The sequence below is a fragment of the Engraulis encrasicolus genome, chromosome 9, assembly GCF_034702125.1.
Source record: "Engraulis encrasicolus isolate BLACKSEA-1 chromosome 9, IST_EnEncr_1.0, whole genome shotgun sequence".
NCBI lineage: Eukaryota > Metazoa > Chordata > Actinopteri > Clupeiformes > Engraulidae > Engraulis > Engraulis encrasicolus.
Window position 1 is genome coordinate 6,117,104 of NC_085865.1, and position 9,419 is coordinate 6,126,522.

The 9,419-nt window shown below is 43.4% G+C and overlaps 1 long non-coding RNA gene across 1 annotated transcript; it reads left to right on the forward strand.

Annotated features, from left to right (window-relative positions):
- Nucleotides 1-6,919: 6,919 nt before the first annotated feature.
- On the forward strand, nt 6,920-7,975 carry LOC134454946 (uncharacterized). Its single transcript, XR_010035941.1, has 3 exons — nt 6,920-7,237; nt 7,326-7,395; nt 7,486-7,975. It is a non-coding gene; the product is annotated as an uncharacterized LOC134454946 (long non-coding RNA).
- Nucleotides 7,976-9,419: the final 1,444 nt, after the last annotated feature.

A 9,419-nucleotide genomic window follows, 5' to 3' on the forward strand; every position in this document is an offset into this window, starting at 1 on the left:
GTGTGTGTGTCTATCTGTGCACCTGTCCTCACTGGTTGTGTCTCTTTCATAAAATGTGTGTGTGTGTGTGTGTGTGTTTCTGGGCAGTCATGGCCTGGAGATGGACTTTAGATCAGAGGTTTGCAGACTCTCACCCTTCCAGTCCCTACCACACTCCATGGCTGAGGTGCCATTCAGCAAGGCATATAACCAGAGAGAGAGAGAGAGAGAGAGAGAGAGAGAGAGAGAGAGAGAGAGAGAGAGAGAGAGAGGTAGGAAAGAGAGAGAGAGAGAGAGAGAGAGAGAGAGAGAGAGAGAGAGAGAGAGAGAGAGAGAGAGAGAACAATGATGTGCATTTTAAATTCTGCATTACAGCCCTGGCCCAAAAAGTGTCCTCACACACACACAGACACACGCACGCAAGCACGCGCGCGCACGCACGCACGCACGCACGCACGCACGCACGCACGCACGCACGCACGCACGCACGCACGCACGCACGCACACACACACACACACACACACACACACACGCACGCATGCGCACACACACACACACACACACACACACCAGGGCTTGACACTGGCACCTTCCGGGCAGCCAATTGCTGGTAAAACTTGGCTATGGCTGGTAACAATTTCAGTGTCACTAGCCAATTTGGCAGGTAGCTTATTCTATGGTATGACATATCAGAATTGCGTATAGCCTATTCTGCACTTTGCCCCTTGTGTATCAATTGTATTTAAGTTCAAGAAAAAGCTCAGTTACTCAGTTTCTATTTGTTTGTTTTATTTCCATGTAGAAACCCATGCACTCATCTTCTTGCTTTAAGCACCTCATCTTCTGAGGTTAGATGTACAGTGTCATGATAAAAAAATTTTTTTTAATTTGTGGCTAGTAGAATAGCTGGATGGCTAGTGACTTGGGAAAACCACTAGCCACAGTGGCCGCAGAGCAGAGAAGTTAATGTCAAGCCCTGACACACACACACACACACACACACACACACACACACACACACACACACACACACACACACACACACACACACACACACACACACACACACACACACACACACACACACACTAACTCGCCATCCTGTGGATGAGTGTCACCACTGACTGGCACTCCATTTAGCTGATGTCAGTCTCGCTCACTACTCAGTAAACACCAGCTACTGACAGAAGAACACATGAGCAGCAATTTAACCAGAGATTCTTTAAGTATAGAGATATGCCAATGTAATGGGTTGCTATGGGCACCTAACATGACCAGGTTGCGGTCTGCCTAAAAGGGCGCGTCATAATACTCCCTAGGTATGCCTAGGTTTGCCTAAAGGGGAATTCCCCCCCCCCTCCCCCTTGTAATAATAGAACCCGGAAACAATGGGCCAATGGAACCTCTCTCTCTCTACTCTCTCTGATATTACCTTTTGTAGCGGTGCTAATGCAGTGTTGATGTGCATGTTGCATTCTTTTTACATGGGAGTTATGACCACAGCCAATAACAACGTAACTTTTGTATGCAACAAAATGATTTCAACAAGTGTCCTCAATACACTTTACATTACACTTCGCTGATGCTTTTTTTTTATTTATTTTATTTAGCCTTTTATTTGTTTTTTTGGGGGGGTATTGGTTACAGTCCCTGGAGCAATGTGGGGTTAGACGCCTTGCTCACTTCATCCTTGTTTTTACTGAAACGAGCAAGTCATTTGTCATTTTTCCTGACATTGGCTATGTTTACATCCAAATGAATAATTCAGAATTAAACCATTCCGTCAAGTTTACTTTCATCTTTCATTTAATTCCGAATTGTGAAGTGTTTACATGATGTTTTCACAGCGGAATTTAGCTTTATTCAGAATTAAAGTGAGTTCTTATATTTTTTGGTGTGTGTGTGTGTGTGTGTGTGTGTGTGTGTGTGTGTGTGTGTGTGTGTGTGTGTGTGTGTGTGTGTGTGTGTGTGTGTGTGTGTGTGTGTGTTGTGTGAGTGCGTGTGTGTGTGAGAGAGAGAGATGCCTTGGCAAAAAGTATGCAATAGTGAGCTATATATGATTATTTTATGTGTAAATATGTGTGTTCTGTCTTGTGGACAATGTCTTTATGTCTTTATTCATGTGTGTATGCTACTTGACACCTTAATTTCCCCCTGGGATCAATAAACGATACTCTACTCTACTCTACTCTACTCTACTCTCTGAACTAAATGTCTCATGTAAATGTAGCAAATGTGCTTATCAATTCAGTTTCAACTCTCTTCAATCTATGCTAATTCGATTAGACTTTATAGCTGCTACTTATTGTACAGATTCATCTTGTTCTGTCTGAATACATGAACAAAGCAGCATCATGTATGAATATTGAATAATGAATGATTTATTTCTCTCACTGTAATCAGAGATTCTTTAAGTATAGAGATGTGCCATAATAGGTTGCTATGGGCACCTAACATGACCAGGTTCCGGTCTGCCTAAAGGGGCGTGTCATAATGCTCCTAGCATTGAATAGAACAGTCCTCAGGTCTGCCTAGGTCTGCCTAAAGGGGAATTCCCTCCCCCCCCCCCCCCCCCCTCCCCCCCCCGCAATAATAGAACCCGGAAACAATGGGCCAATGGAACCTCTCTCTCTCTACTGTCTCTGCCGTAATTTTAACGTTCAGTTACATCTCATGAAAAAGTATAACAGTGTGGAGAGAAGGGTCCCCAAGTGAAGCTAAATAAAAGCTTATAAGCTGGGGCCCAGTGGTACAATAGGCAAATTTGGTATTCTAGTAAAGATAAGGAAAATATAATCTGGCATACAATATGCAAATCAATTATAACAACCTGCATTCACTCCCAAACATAATCCATGTTGCCAAAGACATTTTGGAGTAATGACAGGAAAAAATCATCCAGCGCACACTTTTGCAATATGACACACAGAACACACACACACACACACCCACACAGGCACTGGGGTAAAACACAGACACACACAACATACACAAGACACACACCCCCCCCCACACACACAAAACACACACACGCACACACTCTCCAACTAACCATGGAAGATGAGATTTTAGCCATAGGTTTTTACTAAATTACTAAGTAGATGTAATTTGAAGTTGGAGATGGGGCATGATCTTCAAAGCTTCATCAAGTTTGTTACATATCTGAGGCCCCTTGCAGGCAATACTCATATTGGCGCGAGCATACTTGCGATGTTTTAACTTTGCATGAGTGTTTTATTTTGTGTGTGATGGAAATGCTGGGGGCTAGAGATGGGAATGAGATTGCATAGTTTAAGCTTTCTCTTGTTTACAACTTGAAACATTATGCAGGCGTTGTGAAATTCAATTATTTCAGTTAGCCTTAATGGGCTAACTGAAAATGGTGGAATAGAGGGAGAGATGGACAGTTTACCTCAGCCCAGGCCAGGGCTCTAATCACTTTCTTTTGTAGGGATTGCTTTTTTTTTAGATGACAAGAGAAAATGTTTCCCCATATAAAATTGCAGTAGTTGAGGTGTGGTTCAAAATAAGGTCTTATAAAGACTTAGTAGAGCCGACTGAGGAAGAAAGTGTCTGACTCTGTCTGTAGAATAAGCCAACATATTGAGATAGTTTGGAGGTTAGGTGATCAATGTGGCATTTAGGGACACTGTGTGAGATTTTTAGTTGTTCATTTTCAGAATTCATGCTGCCCATTCACTAATGTTACCCTTTTCATGAATACTTACCACCAGCATCAAATTCTAAGTATTCATTATGACTGGAAAAATTGCACTTTTCATACATGAAAAGGGGGATCTTCTCCATGGTCCGCCATTTTGAATTTCCAAATTCGGCTGCAAAAATGACTGTACTTGGACCATACTAGAAAATATCTGTTTATTACTCAGTAAACTTTCATGTAAAGATCAAATTTGGCAATAAGCAGCCCAGTTTCAATGAGCAGCATAGTTGCAGTACCTTTTTTGACCATTTCCTGCACAGTGTCCCTTTAAAATTGATTGAGTCATCTATGAGGAGCCCCAGGAACTTTGTGGGAGAAATAATGAAGAAATCCCCCACAACCAAATTGTCACATTTGACTAGCCTAGTAAACTAGCCCCACCCGCCAGCGGCCACAATTATTTTTGCCTGCAATTGGGTCTAACCTCAGACAATGCCCCAATGCCCTGAATCTCGTTGACCAATCACAACGCAGGAGACTTGTCTTGATTTGTTTTGAATCTTTGGATGCAAAGTGGACAGGGTTTTGAGGAAGTGACGACAAAGCGTTTGCCAATTGGCACAGACACAGTTTGAAAAACAACGGGTTGTTTCCATCAACAATCTTCCGATTTGTCATTCATCGGGGCCAGACTAAATTATACATTTAATCTCACATTTAGTCTGATTTATCAGGCTAGCATTTGACAGTTATAATTGGATTTAAGATAACATTTGACATCGTTGTCTGTGTTGAATAAAATCCCATTCAGGGAGAGCTATTTTGTAAAGGTAGCCTTGGTGATCTCTTGATTGGCTTGTTCAATCCCTGCCTGCAGATGTGATCCTAAGCCTTGACCCTTGACCCTTGACCTTTGGTTGGTAGAGGTGTCAAAAACCCGGTTCAGAAGTAAAAACCACAGCCACAGTTTCCTTCCATTTTTTGGAAAGTGTATTGTTAGCCAGTTAAGTTGGGTAGTTGCCAATGGGAAATTGCATTGCAAACAAAGTAGGTAGCAACTACGGTTTCGAGAAATGCACCCCTGTTTTGTTCAGCTGTCACTGGTTCACTTGTCTGCTTCAGCTGTCACTGGTTCCCCTTTCTTGAGCACTCATTGCAATGATCTGATTCAGATTTGGTCAAATTTATGGGTGGTGTTTTTACTTCCTGAATGCGGGATTGACATCGATGGGCCAGTTGTTTCGATGGGCCAGTTGTTCTCCAATCCGGTAATGTACACATCACCTTGTCATGACTCATAAACTCTGTGACCTTCAATATGTCCATGCCAGAATATATATACTGTATACCGTACGTAGATCTACCAAGTACCACCCAGAATGCAATACTGGCTGAATGACCTTCATTGACCTTTCACAGGTCCTCACCACGTCCCCTCAAGACACCACCGCGGACTGAATGACCTTTGTGACCTCTAATATGTTCACCTTGGAATGTAAGCACGTCACATCCCTTCCGGAACACACCACTGACTGAATGACCTCAGTGACCTCTCACGGGTCCACAAGGGCGTGTTAAAGCTTCATGAGCTGAGGGGCAGTGGACGGACACAGACACACACCCACACCCACACCCACACACACCCACACCCACACCCACACACCTGCACACGCACACGCACACGCATGGACGCACGCACATCCACACCCACACCCACACCCACACACACACACATCCCTAATAAAATCCCATTCAGAATGAATGGAGTCGTGTTGTGCACATGGCCTCTGTGCCCTCTGATAGGCTTGTAGCTGTCCAATTTCAGCATACAGACATCACCCGGTAATCTCTCATGACCCCTTTGACCTCTAATATGACCTCTACTCCTGAATTTCGGCAAACCATGTCACCTGAAACGCAATACTGACTGAATGACGTCTTTGAACTCTGCTATGTCCACCCCTGATTGTAGCTTTACCATGTCACCTAGAGAACGCAATACTGACTGAATGACCCCTTTGACCTCTCACAGGTCCACACCTTCATGGAACGCAGCACCAAGACACCACCGCGGACTGAATGACCTTTGTGACCTCTAATATGTTCCACCTTGGAATGTAAGCACGTCACATCCCTTCCGGAACGCACTACTGACTGAATGACCTCAGTGACCTCTCACGGGTCCACAAGGGCGTGTAAACGTCCTCTCTCAGCATGTTCTGTGTTAAAGCTTCATGAGCTGAGGGGCAGTGGACGGACACAGACACACACCCACACCCACACACACACACACACACACACACACACACACACACACACACACACACACACACACACACACACACACACACACACACACACACACACACAAACACATACACATGTGTGTGCGTGTGTACGTGCGTGTATATGTCCACACCTCCACATTGACATTGTCCACACCTCCACATTGTAGCCAAATAAAAAAGTAAAAAAAAATGCAACCTTGAGTGCCTCAGCATCTGTCTTCCTGAACCAAGTTTGAGAGCCCCTACACTGATGAGCACCAAGGAAAAAAGGTGAAGACCCAGAAGCACTCCAATTACCTGCTTGTGTTTGATACCTCCACATTGACGTCTGAATCACCTCTTGACACGCACACAGCACTCACCTCACCTCATCTCATCTCACACAGACAGACTGACAGACTGGTCCATCCCTCCCAGACTGCTGGTGGAAAAGGGGATTTTCAGTAGAGACAGAAATGCACTGTTCTCCTCAAATAACATTATTATCTAATATCATATGATTTGTATAGCATTACACTAATAGCATCAGACTAGATAGTACAGTATAGACGGATTCATTTTGACCACAAAATACCACCAAACTATCTCTGTTGTGTGAGAGATTATGTTTTCCAGTTAATACTGAAATGAAGCGCAGCTGGACAACATGTTTTTGTTAATGAATAATTCAAAAGAAATCTTGGTAACCAATGGCTTGTTCGAATGAACCGTGACTGTTTGCTAGTATTTTTTAGCTTTGTATTATTTATGAGATGCATGACTTGTTCACCATCCACATTTCATTTCTCCACATTGAAAGTCGCCGCATTTTTGAAACCTACAAAGCTCCTCATGAAATCATTATACTTCTGAATCTCGGCGATGATTCATTCAGGCAGGCTGCTAATTGAGATTATTAAGGGGAGGAAACTGAACTGAACTGAACAGTTTCTTCTTCCTAGTGTGTGTATTATTAAGAGTCAATGAATAGTTAATAATGTAGCATGATGGATATGTGGTTGTGCGCCTTTAACGCACGGCAGGTGTCTGCTGGTGCGTTAGCGCGTCAGGTGATGTTTACGCACCAATTGCCGGTGCCGAAATCTCTTTAAAAAGAGGGCCCAAGCCACTGCAAAGGCGCCGGCATGTTTGTGGCAGGTTCGCCTGTGTTTCCATGTTCAATCGGGAGTTCGAGCTTCACTGAAATTATGTTGTTCATGTGGAGTATCGAGTACTGCCCGAGTGGTTTCTCGTGGCTTTAAGAGCTAAGACTGACGAAGTCTCCAGCTGGATTGCTGGCTTGATCCACTCGCGCTGAGTGCCCTGGTATGTAGCCTGGTGTTTCACCATGTTAGATTTTGGTCTATATTAAATGCATTTGTAGGCCTACGTTTCTTACTGCGTGTCTTACCAGGTAAAGGACTGAATGTGGTCGCGGTTTCCCCCCTGCCGCGGTTGGAAGTGTGTGTGTCTCATCGGTCGGGGTAGGTAGCCTAACAATCATTTCTCCAGATTGCTACCTGTGTCGTGCATGGTCTTAGTCATGTGTTCTGTCTGTCACTTTGTGTGTGCAGGTGTTGACCCCTTCGTCGATGTAGCTGTTTGACGCGGCGGGCTGCTGTTTAGTTTGGGTAGACTGACCTGATTAAATGCACCGAGTGGTTGTGTGTGCGTAACGTTCGAAGTGTGTGTGTGTGAGTGGGGTTGCGTGCCTGTTTAACATTTGTTACCGAGTGTACTCCCCTGTCTTGTATTTTGGTTTCTGTTTTGTTTGTTATTTTTCTGATTATATGTAATTGACCACACTGGTGCCCAGTCTCCTCCTATTCCCTGGATAACCCATCTCCCCTGAGCTTCCTGGTTGCAGTGTCGTGTAGTGCAAGGTGCCCTCTTGGTACCATAGCTTGAATTGGTTGCAGTCTCACGTCGTGGGTTGATCTGTGTGTACTTAACTATAGCTAGCCTGTTTGCTGTGCATTGGGGTGGTTACGGTACTTTGTATTTTATTAGAAGCTCACGGGGTATGGGCGTTCTGTGGTCATCTGGGATAACGGACCAGTGGTGGTGTGACGTTGTCGCTTTAGTTTATTTGTTTCCCTTCTGTGGTTTGTGTATGTCCTATTCTAACTGTGTGGGTTACTGAACCCTTTTTGCACACCAATTATATATTTTATACGAACTGGAAATAATAAAATAAGAGAATCATCTGTTGCCCTGCCTTCTGTCTCTGCCTTCTAAAACGAACCTGTTGTGCCTTGGTTACTAGGCCTATTCAATATTTCTGGGTGGCGAAATTCCCCCAGTGGCGTAGTCGTGCAATTCCATGCAAATATAATAGTAATTAATTTCTGGGTTAATTATCATAATTCGGTCCACCTTACTACAATAAAAACACGAGTCATGGAATATTATGCTGTCAAAGTAGCTTCAACCAATATACTCAGAACAAGAATCAGATAAGAATCAGAAAACTTAATTTGTCTCTGTTTGACAGTCTAAGTCTCAGTAAATATGAGATAATTTGTGTTAAAAATAAAATAAATAAAAAACAAATACAGTCAGAATTGCATCTGTTATGAAAACCAATTGGACCAATATTTGATGTGGTAGTTGGAAATCATTGACTGCACTAATAACAGTCAATAAGTCTGAGTTTGCACATAACTCATTACTCACAATGTCACAGCGAAATGGTCAGTGTGCGGGAGTTTCTTTAAACCATTGCTGAGCGACCCATGGTGCCATCTCCGACGCACCTGCCAGCTGAGGTGTGCGAAAAAAGCCGAAGTTTAAGCATTTCAACATTGCCATTGGCTGTGGCAGCTGTCGCCGAACCGCATCATAGATAACTTGCATAATATTGGCTGGAATTCAACTACAAACTGTCGCTCGAATCGCCTCTAGTCGCCCGAATCTCTTTTGTCCGTTCTGACGCCCACGACTCATTACAAAGTCAATTACTTCCGTCGCGGGAATCGCTCATGACTTCGTCATCGCTTGGTCTATTCATGCCCTTACAGGACTCTCCGCTGAGGATCCTCTAAAGAGGTTTGGGACCAATATTTGATATGGTAGTTGGAAATCATAGACCGCACTAATATTTGCCAATTTTGTATCAAAAGTGTGTCAGCACATTAATAACTCATTACTACTATATATGTCATTGTTCTGTCACTGTCACCAAGGAGGACTAGAGGGAATATTCAATTTATCCATCTATGTCATTACCCAAGTAAATGCTGGCTGTTACTCAGTCACTCAGAGGCTTTAAATGGGCCAATCCATCATGCTCCCATTTCCTCCATCAACAGAGCAGATCCGCCCTCTCGGTTAATGGCTGCATCATTTCTCTACTCTGCATCTCCTCCATATATAACAGAATAGACTACTAGAACAGACTACGCTAGACTATATGCGGATAGAATAGAATAGAATAGAATAGAATAGAATAGAATAGAATAGAATAGAAAAGAGTAAATAGAATAGAATAGAATAGAATAGAATAGAA